This window comes from Mobula birostris, chromosome 8 (assembly GCF_030028105.1).
Source record: "Mobula birostris isolate sMobBir1 chromosome 8, sMobBir1.hap1, whole genome shotgun sequence".
Taxonomy (NCBI): Eukaryota; Metazoa; Chordata; class Chondrichthyes; order Myliobatiformes; family Myliobatidae; genus Mobula; species Mobula birostris.
In genome coordinates, this window is record NC_092377.1 from 5,235,221 (window position 1) to 5,247,357 (window position 12,137).

The 12,137-nt window shown below is 46.9% G+C and overlaps 1 pseudogene; it reads left to right on the forward strand.

The window, feature by feature from the left end:
• The first annotated feature begins 7,159 nt into the window (after window positions 1-7,159).
• LOC140202119 (interferon-inducible GTPase 5-like) lies at window positions 7,160-8,374 on the forward strand (annotated as a pseudogene).
• The last annotated feature ends 3,763 nt before the right edge of the window (window positions 8,375-12,137 follow it).

Below are 12,137 nucleotides of genomic sequence, written 5' to 3' on the forward strand. Positions count from 1 at the left end.
TACCCTTGCCATTTGTTAATTCAACCGATAGAGACTCTGCACCTTCCAATCCCATGTCATCCCATTCTAACGACTTAATTATATTTCTTATACACAGAGCCACACCAACCCCTCTGCCTACAAACCTATCTTTCCGATACATTGTATAGCCTTGGACGTTCAACTCCCAATGGCAGCCATCCTTTAGCCAAGTTTCAGAGATGACCACAACGTCATTCTTGCCAATCTGTAGTTGAATTTCAAGATCGTCCATTTTATTTCTCCTGCTGCGTGCGTTCAAATGTAACACTTTCAGTCCAGTACTTGTTGCTCTCTGTTTGAACTGCCCCACAACTCTATTGCCCTGTAACTCATCCTACTGGCTGTGGTTATGCCTCATCTCCTGCCTGTCCTTTCTATCACTTCTGTTGCACGCTATCTTTGATTTATTTCTGTTTTCCCCTTCCTCGGCCCTATCACTCCCGTTCCCATCCCCCTGACAAATTAGTTTAAGCCATCCCTAACAGCTTTATTAAATGTGCCCGCTAGGATATCGGACCCCTTTGGGTTCAAGTGTGACCAGTCCTTTTTGTACCGGTCGTACCTCTCCCAGAACTCAGTTATCTAGGAACCCGAAGCCCTGCCCCCTACACCAGTCTCGCAGCCGCGCGTTAATACGCCTGATCATGTTTTTCGTGCTCGCGTTAGCATGTGGCACAGGCAGCAATCCTGAGATGTCCACCCTGGAGGTCCTGCGTTTCATCTTCCTACCGAACTCCCCGAATTCTCTCCTCAGGATCTCTTCCCTTTTTCTACACGTGTCAATGGTACCAACGTGTACCAAGATTTTTGACAGTTCACCCTCTCCCTTCAGAATACTCTGCACCTGATCCGAAATATCCCGCACCCTGGCACCTGGGTGATAACACATCATGCGGTTATCTCTGTCAGGATGACAGAACCTCCCTGTCTGTTCCCCTCACTATGGAATCCCCTATGACTACTGCATTCCTCATCTTCTTCTCTCCCTTCTGCACCACGCAACCAGGCTCAGTGCCAGAAACTCGATCGCCGTGGTCGTCCACTGTCAGGTCACCCCCCCCCCCCCACCCCCAACAGCATCCTTAATGAGATAATGATTACTGAGGGAGATGTCCACGGGGGTGCTCTTTACTATCTGAGCTCTTCCCATTCCTTCCCTGACAGTCACCCACCTACCTAGCTCCTGCAGATTCGGGGAGGCTAACTCCCTGTAGCTTCTATCTGTCTCCCGCTCACTTTCCCTAATAAACTGTAGGTCATCAAGCCGCATCTCCAGATCCCTAAGACGGTCTCTTCGGAGCTTCATCTCGACGCACCTGGCGCAGATGTAGCCATCTGAGAGACTGGAGGATTCCCAAAATTCCCACATCTGACACCTAGAGCAAAGTACTAACCCTACAGACATGCTCTCTAGTCCTCCAAAAAAAACGCGGGGGAAAAAAAAAACGATATCCACTTACCCACTTATCTCGCCGAAGCCCTTCAACTGTGCCTCTGACCACTCCGTCGATGATCGCTCCGCTAGGCAGTGTCTCGTGTTTGGTGCTCCGGTTATAGATAAGTTCCCTCGAAGCTTTCTCCTTTTAAACTTTGCCCCCGGACCTGTGCGACGCCTCCTCTCTCGAAGCCCTCCAACTCAGGATTGGTGCGCCGGTTATACTCCGTATAGATCATTGTCTTCAGGTTAGGAAGTCGAGGATCCAGTTGCAGAGGGAGGTGGAGTAGCCCAGGTTCTGTAGATTTTCGATCAGTTCTGCAGGAGTGACAGTGTTAAAAGAAACAGCATCCTGACAGCGGTATTTATTTATATTGCTCGTGATCCAAGGCCACGCGTCTGCCCTAGATCTGTTGTGACGAAGTGTAAACTGCAATGGGTCTAGGTCCTTAATGAGGCAGGAGTTGATTCTAGCCCTGACCAACCTCTCAAAGCACTTCTTCACCGCAGATGTGAGCGCTACTGGACGATAGTCGTAAATACGGCACATGCTGCTTCGGGCTCGTTTTCCCGCGCTCCATCTTCGCTCCGCCACGGCCAGGGATAGGGTTCCTCTTGTCTTCATTTACCACACTACTACACTCTGCATCCAGCACATAATTCTCTGTAATTTATGCCATCGTCAACGGGATCCCACCACCAAGCATCTTGCCCTGACACCACTCCGTCCCACTTTCCGTTTTCTGCAGCGATTGTTCCCTACGCGATCCCCTTGTCCACTCGTCTGCCAGAAAAAGCGGGATCTCCCAGTGGCCAGCCATTTCAATTCTACTTCCCATTCCCACTCCGACATGTCATTCCCTGGTCCCTTCTACTACCGCGACGAAGTCACACTCAGTTTGGGGAAGCAACACTGTATCCTCCAACATGACGGCATGAACATCGATTTCTCGAACTTCCGGTGATTTTCCTCACCCACTTCATCATTCCACATTCCTGGTTCTCTCTGACCTCATCTCTTTACTCGGCCATCACGTCCTTCTGGGGCTTCTCCTTCCCTTTCTTCCATGGTCTTCCATCCTTTTCTATCAGATTCCCCGTTCTCCAGCCCTTTAACTCCTTCAACAATCAACTTCCCAGCTTTTCACTTCACCCTTCATCCAGTTTCACCTACAACGTACCACCCTGTACTGGTTCCTCCCCTCCCCCACCTTCCTACTCTTAATTCTTCTCTTTCTTTCCAGTCTTCTCTTTCTATTTCATGACTAAGGCTCCTTGCCCAAAACATAGACGGTTTACTCTCTTCCATAAATGCAGACCGGCCTGCTGAGTTTATCCAGCATTTTTGACTGTCACACTTCTCTTCTTAGGCACTGGTGTAGTTGTTGCCCTTTTGAAGCAGGCGGGAACTTCCGATTGTAGTAGTGAGAGATTGAAAATGTCTTGAAATCTCCTTCCAGTTCGTTGGCATAAGTTTTCAGAGACTTACCAGATCGGGGCCTGGCGCCCTGCTACAGTTCACCCTCCTGAAACAGACTGACGTCATCCTCCGAGACAGAGATCGCAGGGCCAGTGGGTGCTGTAGGAACCCTCATAGATGTAGTTTTATTCTCCCTTTCAAACCGAGCATAAAGGCGAGATCGCCTGGAAGTATCACTGACATTCATGATGTTGGGTTTCCAAAAGATCATAAAACATAGGAGCAGAATAAGGCCATTCAGCCTATCGATTCTGCAGCGCCATTCCATCAAGGCTGATTTCGCATCCTACTCAAAACCTACATACCTGTCTTCTCGTCATATCCTTTGATGCCCCGACCAATCGGGAACTCTCAATTATCGCTTTAAATATACCAACGGTCTTCTCCTTCACTGCAGTCCATGGCAGAATATTCCACAAATTCACTACTCTCTGGTTAAATAAAATCCTGTTCTAAAGGGTCGCCCCTCAATCTTGAGGTTGTATCCTCTAGTTCTGGATACGGCCAACGTAGGAATCATCTCCACATTCGACTTATCTAGTCCTTTCAATGTTCGGTAGGTTTCACTGAGAAACCCCCACCCCACATTCTTCTAAATTCCAGTGAGTACAGACACAAAGCTGCCAAATGCTTCCTCATATGGTAACCCTCTTCCCCGCCACCCCCCCCCCCCCCAATTCCTGGAGTCATCTACGCGAAACTCCCCTGGACTCTCTCCAATAACAACGCATACTTTCTGATAAATAGGCCCCACACCTATCGACAAGTTCGACCTAACCACTGTCTTATCTCCTTGTTTTTATATTCTATTCCCCTTGCAATGAATGCCAACATCGCATTTGCCTTCTCTACCACAGGCATAACCTGTAAATTAACCTTTTTGGAATCCAACACGAGGACTCCTAAGACCCTTTGTACCTCTGATGCTTGATCCTTCTCCCTATTTAGATAATAGTCTGCACTGTTGTTCCTTTTACCGAAATGCATTATCAGACACTATTCGACGTGCCACTTTTTGGCCAGTCTTCCAATTTGTCTAATTCCTTCTGCAAGCACATTGCTTCCTCAGCACTACGTACCTCTCTGCCTATCTTTGTGTGATCTGCAGGTGTTGCCACAAAGACATCAATTCCACTATCGAAATCATTTACAAACAACGTGAAAAGTAGCTGTCCCAATACTGACCCATGAGGAACACCATTAGTCACTGGCAGCCAACTAGAAATTGACCCCTTTATTCCTATTCGCTGCCTCTTGCCTGTCAGCAATTCCACTATCCATGTCAGTATCACTCCTCTAATGCCATAAGATTTTATCTTAAGCAGCCTCGTGTGTGTACCTTTCCAAATGCCTTCTGAGCATCCAAGTAAATGAAATCCACTACCTCTCCTTTACCCACTCTGCTTGTTACTTTCTCAAAGAACTCGTAACAGATTTGTCAGGCAACATTTCATTTAATGGAAACCATACGGACCTTGAGTTATTTTATCATTAGTTTCCAAGAACCCCAAAACCTCATCCTTAATAATGGAATCCAACACTTTCCCAACCACTGAGGTTAAGATAAGTGGCCTATACTTTCCTTTCTTTTGCCTTCCTCTCTTCTTAAAATGTGAAGGGGAATTTGCAAATTTCCAGTCCTCCGGAACTATGCCAGGATCAAGTGGTTGTTGAAAGATCATAACCAATGCATCTCCTGTCTCCTCAGAAACCTCTTTCAGAACTCTGGGATGAAGTCCATCTGGTGCAAATGACTTATCCATCTTAAGAATTTTCCGTTTGCTAAGAGATTTCTCGTTTGTAATAGCAACGGCACCCTGACACCCACGAACCTCTGGGACACTGCTAGTGTTATCCACAGAGAAGGCTGATGCAAAGTACTTATTACGTCCATCCGCCATTTCTTTGTCCGCCACTACTACCTCACCAGCCTCATTTTTCAGGGGCCCAATGTCGGCTCTCGCCTCCCCTTTACTCATTATATAACTGATAAAGACTTCTAGTATTCTGCTTCATATTATTAGCTAGTTTGCCAGCATATTTCATCTTTTAACTTCTTATGGCCTTTTTTAGTTGTCTTTTGTTGGATTTGATAAACTTCCCAATCATCCAACTTCCCACCTGCTTTTGCTACGTCATATGCCCTTTCCTTGGCTTTTATGTTGTCATTAACTTCCCTTGTCAGCGACGGTTGCCTACACTTGTCATTTGAGAACTTCCTCTTCTCTGGGGCATAACTATTCTGTCCCTTATGAACTATTCCCAGAAACTTCAGACATCTCTGCACTTCTGTCAATCCCGCCAGTATTCCGTTCCAATCCACCAGGAAAAGTTCCTCTCTCATGCCTCTGTAATCACCTTTTTCTTTTCCCAATGTGATACTGATAGATCTGACTAATGCTTTCCCTCTCAAATTGTAGTATAAATTCAATCATATTATGATTCATTGCCTCCTAAGTGCTCGGTACGAAGTATATCTTTTGATTTTAAGCTCCTAAATATGACCATCTTTCAGCCACGACTCAGTGATGTCTACAACATCATACCGACTAACCTCTAATTGTGCCATGAGTTCATACACCTTATTCCGAATACTACATATATTTAAATAGAACTTCTTCATTCCTACATTCTTCGATCTTTTGAATTTTGCCTGTATGGTATAATTTAACTCCTTGCACTCTCTGCATTTGTACTGAATCATTGGCTTATCTTTCCCTACGCCCATCATCTACTTGTAAAGCTGCTGGCTCATCTTCCGCTTATCATATAGATTCTCATTCCTCTGTCAGCTTAATTTAAACCACTCCCGGAAGCCTTAGCAAACCTACCCACAAGGATATTGGATTCCGACCCCCACCCCCCCACCCCCCCTCCATTCAAGTGCGACTCGTCCCTTTTGTACAGGTCACCTCTGCCCCAGAAAATCTCTGCTCCAGAAATCTGAACCCCTCTTGATTTATCGGAGGTGTTTCCTAGCTCTTGGAGTAGTCCACCTCAAGCTGTACCTTGTTTTCTTGTACCATTCTGGGTCACCAGATTAAACGCCACAGATCTACCCCTTAGCAGACCACACAATTCCTGCTTCATCCACGGCTTTTGATTTCATTATCTACGGCATGTTAACAGTGGCACGCACTCATCCACACAGGTTGTAATGAAGACGGGAACAGCTGCGGTGTGTATTCATTCAGACTCTAAGATGAATCCCCGAAAGTAGTCCAGTCCACCGATTCAAAGCAGTCCTGTAGGCGCTCCTGCGCCTGCCTTGTCCACATCTTCTCGGTCCTCGCTACTGGTGCTGCAGTCTTCAGTCTCTACCTGTACTCAGGGAGTAGAAGCACAGCCAGGTGATCAGTCTGATCCTGTTGACATAGCAGGGTCTTTCTAACCTTAACGCGTATGTTTGTGAACCTTGGAAGAGACCGGAGTACCCAGAGCAAACCTTCAGACTTCATGAAAACACCGACAGGGATCGAATCCCAATCCCAATTATCCGCTTCGTGACCATGCTCCCCATCCCGGTGTATTATTTGGCAAGTTTCTACACTATCCACAAAACCACCAATATTTATATTGTCTGTGAAAATAGTCACCCAACCATTGATATTTTTCCAGGCACATCTTATCACAGCCATGTTATAACAGCTTGACCCGACCTTCACATAGGACACTAGGAGGGTGTTTTTCTATCGCCTTGTACAGCTGCAATATGACAGAAAAGGTAAATGCAAGCATGCCGACTGTCTCAGTCACTGCCCTGTCTACCTGTGGTGCCATTTTCAGGGAATTCCCAATCACCGTGATTACCCTGCACTACTTTATATTACTAAAATGAATCGCTTCGCACGCGATCTGAATAAATTCTAGTTGCCATTCCTTGGCCAATCTTCCCAGGTGATCTACATTCTGCCGTAATCGTAGACAACTTTAATTACTGTCCACTGTACCGCCAATATTTCTGTCATCGACAACGTTAGCGAACATACTAACAACATTCTCGTGCAAATCGTTAATATTAATGACAAGAAGCAGGGAACCTGTGAAACACCACAAACTGCAAAACTCCAATGAGAAGACGAGTCTCCAGTACCAACTTCTGTCTTCTCCCGCCATGTCAATTTTCAATCTACTTTGCTCACACACCCTTCTGATATCCATTCTGATAGCCCGATTACCACCAACTCCGAAATAATAAACACGCCTTCTTCTTTCAGTGAGCAATGGCTGGCGTTCACTACAACTCGGAGCTGGCGGCTGCAGATCTCCGTGAAGGTGAGAGGAGTCTCCAGTCAGTAGTCAAGAGCAAATCAAAGTAGTTCACCAACGTACTCCTTCGGATTGCGGTCATGGGCGAATCTGCGACGAGCAAATCAACGCGCTGCTCGATTTGAATGAAAATGATGAAGGGACCTCCCCAATCGGCTGTACAGAAAATGCTACTGGAATAACACCTTACCGCCATCCCACCCTCCCTAATGTCCAGTACTGTGACTTCCCTGGGCTGAACACGCCCTGGTTCCCATTGCGAAAGTTAATGAAGGGGACGAAGGTTTCCCAGTATGACCTGTTGATCATTGTGACCGACGGTCGGTTCGCGGACAGTGACCAGTTACTAGCCAAAGCGCTGAAGAAGGCGGGTAAACATTTCTATCTGGTGCGGTCCAAGATCGACGACACTGTCAGGTCGGAGAGCCGGAAGAGGGGTTACAACCAGGAGGAGATGCTCCAGAGAGTGAGGAAAGAGTACACCTCCTCACTAGAGGCTTCAGAAGTACAAAATCCCCGGGTTTTCCTTTGTTCCGCATATAATCCGGACTGGTACGATTTTCCTGCTTTAAGGGAAACAGTGGTGTCCAATCTATCAGAAGCACAGAAGAGTTTGTTCCTGGCGGCGCTCCCCTACACATCCGATGTGGCTTTACAGAGAAAACGTAATGTTCTACAGCGTTACGTGCTGATTCTGTCCGTCGCTTCGGGGGTTGTCGGTGCAGTTAACGTGCTGTTATGTCCACTTCCCTGTGACCTGGTTATCATTGCCTCGGGTATCCGATTCTTGCGGAGGTGTATGGGTCTGGACGATCGGTCCCTCGGCAAACTGGCCTGGAGAGTGGGGACAAGGTGTGCCGGAGCTGTGGAACGACACAGCGCGCAAATTTCTGTTTGGGGATTTCACCAGAAACGATCTAATGCTGATAACGCCGATGGCGCTGGTAGCTGCCGGGGCCAAATGGCATGTTGTGGGCAAATTGTACTCGGGAGGCAACTGGCCCTTTGGGCCCATTCTCGGTACTGTTGTGGGTGGCATATTGTCCTTTGGCGTGGCGCTCCTGACGCTGAAAAAATCGCTGGATGTAATGGTGGAGTCAGCTGAAAGAATCATGCAAAAAGCCGGGGCAGCAGCTGTTGCAGCTCCGAGGGAAGGCGGAAGTTACTAACGGCTATTGCCAGTGTGCCCCCTTCCACCATAACCACATGAAGCAACGCCGTTAAACACTGTGCCGGGCTAACTGCCGATAACCGTTTCGCCCAAAAAATAATCTCTTTACCCCCGGTGGCAAAGGGTTTTCTTGTTTCTCTACATTGTATGCTAATTGATGTTCGTAGTTCCTATACCCAGCGAATTATCCTTGTCAACCCCTCACAAGTAATGCGCTATGGAACCTTGTTCTAATGCACATCCTTGTCACACCATCCTGATACCTACTGTTCGGAGTCCAGTACCTTTCTGGTACCCCATGCCAACCTGGATAAGAAATTCTGCAGATGCTGGAAATCAAGGGGAACATACACACAAAAATGCTGCATGAATTCAGCAGGTCGAGCTGCAACCATGCAGGAGAATAAACAAGCCTCTCACCGGCAAACTCGTTGATCCTCAGTCCACCTGTGTCCAAGTGTATCCTGTTACCCCCGAAATGAGGAGTAAACCTGTTACCTCCGGGTCCATAAGTTGTTTCTCCGCAATTGATGCCTGGACGAATGAATAGGACACGACCTCCTGATTTATTTCTGATTTCCGTCATCTGCAGCGCCTTGCTTGAGAATGTCCCACAAATTAATATAGATTCCAAGTTCCTGGTTTAGATATTTAACATTCCCGTCTAAGCAGAATTGTTTCTTGTCTGATCATCACTTTGGAGGAGGGTTGTGGTGGGTGGATCCCAGTTCAGGGTAGTAGGGCTGACTGTCCTGTCTACTCATGCTTAGTTTGCAAATCCCATCCAGAGGGTAGCTTCATGTCCTCCTGCTCTGTGCATACTTTCTGGTCGTTTCCAAGGTGTGTGTACTATTGCCCTGGACTGATGACTTTCCCGATTCCAAGGGCAGAAGCCTCAAGGATTGCTTCCTAACGGGAAAGCGGATGCACAATCCAGTCAATTGTGGATCGCCCACACAAATCCCACTTTCAGTGTTGAATTATTCAGCTCAATAAATTTAAGTTCCCCACTTCATTTGGGAGTTGAAATCGCTGTCTTGTATTATTTAGTCTAAGTCTCGTCCAGTCGCTGAATCTGAAAACTGCTGTGCACACATCCTTCATCATAGTCAAATATATTTTTTTCTTCTGTAAAATGTTGATGTACATACTTCTGAATTATGATTAAAATTTGGTCCATAAGCCTAAAAGATTCTTGTCCCACGGAAAGCCGGATGCATAATCCGGGAAGCTCTGTTCATCAAGGTAGCGTAAAGGTTATCATAATTCGTAACACAGCGTCTGCGACCGGGGTTAATTTCCCTAAGCGGTCTGTAAGTTAATACGTTTTCCTATGATCGCGTGGGTTTTCTGTGGGTACTGCGGCTTTCTCCTACTTTCCAAAATCGTACGATTGATAGGTTCATTCGACACGGACTAATCATGAGCCTATCATAGAAACATAGAAAGCTTAATGCACAATACAGCCCCTTCGGCCCATAATGCTGTGCCGAACATATACTTACTTTACAAGACATATTGAGAAAGTAAGGAGTCATGGGATCCATATTGAGAAAGTAAGGAGTCATGGGATTGCTTTGTGGATCCAGAAATGACTCGCCCACAGAAGGCAAAGAGTGGTTATAGAAGGGGCATATTCTGCATGGAGGTCAGTCACCAGTGGTGTGCCTCAGGGATCTGTTCTGGGACCCCTACTCTTCATGATTTTTATAAATGACCTGGATGAGGAAGTGAAGGGATGGGTTAGTAAATTTGCTGATGACACAACGTTTGGGGATGCTGTGGATAGTGTGGAGGGCTGTCAGAGGTTACAGCGGGACATTGATAAGATGCAAAACTGGGCTGAGAGTGGCAGATGGAATTCAACCCAGATAAGTGGGAGGTGGTTCATTTTGGTAGGTCAAATATGATGGCAGAATATAGTATTAATGGTAAGACTCTTGGAAGCGTGGAGGATCAGAGGGATCTTGGGGTCTGAGTCCATAGGACACTCAAAGCTGCTGCGCAGGTTTTCTCTGTGGTTAAGAAGGTAAACGGTGCAATGGCCTTCAGCAATCGTGGGACTGAGTTTAGGAGGCGATGGGTAAAGTTGCAGCTGTATAGGACCCTGGTCAGACCCCACTTGGAGTACTGCGCTCAGTCCTGGTCGCCTCACTACAGGAAGGGTGTGCAATCCATAGAAAGGGTACAGAGGAGATTTACAAGGATGTTGCCTGGATTGGGGAGCATGCCTTATGAGAATAGGTTGAGTGAACTCGGCCTTTTCTCCTTGGAGCAACGGAGGATGAGAGGTGACATGATAGAGATGTACAAGATGATGAGAGGCATTAATCGTGTGGATAGTCAGAGGCTTTTCCCCATGGCTGAAATGGCTAGCACGAGAGGGCACAGTTTTGTGGTGCTTTGAAGTAGGTACAGAGGAGATGTCAGGGGTAAGTTTTTTTTTCCGCAGTGAGTGGTGAGTGCTTGGAATGGGCTGCTGCAATGGTGGTGGAGGAGGATACGATAGGGTTTTTAAGAGACTCCTGAACAGCTACATGGAGTTTGGAAAAATAGAGGGCTATGGGTAACCCTAGGAAAATTTCTAAGGTAAGGATATGTTCAGCACAGCTTTGTGGGCCACAGGGCCGGTATTGTGCTGCAGGTTTTCTATGTTTCTAATTAAAGTTGGTCACAGGTGTCCCAGCAGTTTGGTTGCTTGGACCAAGTTTGGGCAAGTTCAGTGAAGGACTATCCTTTGTAAGATGGATGACATCTGTTAGTCTCGCGAGACCATGGATCTGCGCCTGGAAAGTCCTGCTTCAATCTCTCCAGGGCGCAGGCCTGGGCAAGGTTGTATGGAACACCGGCAGTTGCCTAAGCAGCAAGTATCCCCTCTTCAAGTCACCGATGTTGTCCAAGGGAAGGGCAAGGGCCGATACAGCTTGGCGCCAGTGATGTCGCAGGAGTTGCCAGAGCCTGGTTGAAAGCAACGTCGGACTGCCTTAGGGACTCCAGCTCCAGATTTGTCCTCAGGGTTTACTCCCGAAGCCTTTCCCATAAGTGGGTATGTCCGCAAGGCAGCAGAGTTTTGAAATTTGAGTTTTCCCTCTCTTAGATGGACTGCCTTCCCAGGCTGATGAGCTCCATCTACCCATCTTTGTAAGATAAGGGGCCCAAAACTGCTCAGAGTGAGGCCTCTCCGGTGCACCAAAAGGACTCAACACTACATCCTTGCTTTTATATTCTAATCCTCTTGAAATGAATGCTAACATTGTATTTGCCTTCCTCACCTGCAGATTAAGCCTTAGGGAATCCTGAACGAGGACTCCCAAATCCTTTTGTGCTACAGATTTTTGCATTTTCTCTCCACTTAGAAAATAGTCAACCCTTTCCTTTCTTCGACCAAAGTTCCTGACCATACAGTTCCCGATACTGTATTCCATTTACAATTTCTTTGCTCATTTTTGTAATCCGTCTGTTCTTCTGTAGCCTCTCTACTTCTTTAAAACTACCTGCCCCTCCACCTACCTTCCTATAATCAGCAAACTTTGCGACAAAACCATCAATTCCATCATCCAAATCATTGACATGTAACATAGAAAGAATTGGTCCCAGCACAGACCTTGTGGAACACCACTATTCACTGACAGCCAACCCGAAAAGGGGCCCTTTATTCCCACACTTTGCCTCCTGCCAATCGGCCCGTTTTATCCCTTCTCCGTGGATTGTCACCTTGTCGTGGTGGAGAAGCGTGTGTGGTCCTAAGATCCCGAGAGCGA